Source organism: Athene cunicularia, assembly GCF_003259725.1.
Source record: "Athene cunicularia isolate RWA chromosome 9 unlocalized genomic scaffold, athCun1 chr9_part1, whole genome shotgun sequence".
NCBI lineage: Eukaryota > Metazoa > Chordata > Aves > Strigiformes > Strigidae > Athene > Athene cunicularia.
Genome location: NW_020799110.1, coordinates 22,902,907 through 22,903,678, shown reverse-complemented (window position 1 = coordinate 22,903,678; position 772 = coordinate 22,902,907).

The window sequence follows — 772 nt, the reverse complement described above, 5'->3', positions numbered from 1 at the left end:
GGCAGGAGCACCCCTGCAGCCCCGCAGCCTGCCCGGAGCACCCCTGCAGCCCCGCAGCCTGCCCGGAGCACCCCTGCAGCCCCGCTGCCTGCCCGGAGCACCCCCGGCCAGACGGGAGCCCAGCGAGGCACCGCCACGCACAGCCCGGCAGGTGCCCCGCAAGGGCGCCTTCCCTTCCCGGCGGGCCGGGGAGCAGGCCAGCCCCAGAGCTCACAAGCGGGATTTTTTCAGCCGTGACTTGGTAGTGCAATTCTGAGTCATGCTAAATGCTACCTGGATATTCTTCACTCTATCCCCCTTTATCCCCTTCCCTCAGGAAAGGCGATTATTGCAATAAAATCTGCTGGTTCAGAGCCCACCAGTCTCCAGCTGTCCCCGAGGAACTGGCTGGAAAGGCCCAGGCGATCATGACGCCGCTGGGGGAGGCAGGGCCCGGGGCTGCGGCAGCCAAGCCAGGGCACTGCGTCCTTGCCAGCTCACATCTCGCGCCAGCCTGCACCAGCAACTCAGGTTTGGGGCCGCCGCTTGGGAGACGGTGTTTTAATAAATCAAAACCTGTAACTTTGGGTGTACTGTTCACAGATGTGCAAGTCCAGTCATCACATCTGGCAACACATCAGGTGGTAGAACAGCCTGTGGGCTGCAGGTTGTATTTGGTGGGAAGGCCAGGGGATGTCTGCTCGGAGACACAGGGCAACTGTTAGTACTAAAAGGAGGACAGCAAGCAGCACCCACAGAAGGGGTGGCCTTCATCACTGAGACCGAAGACAAA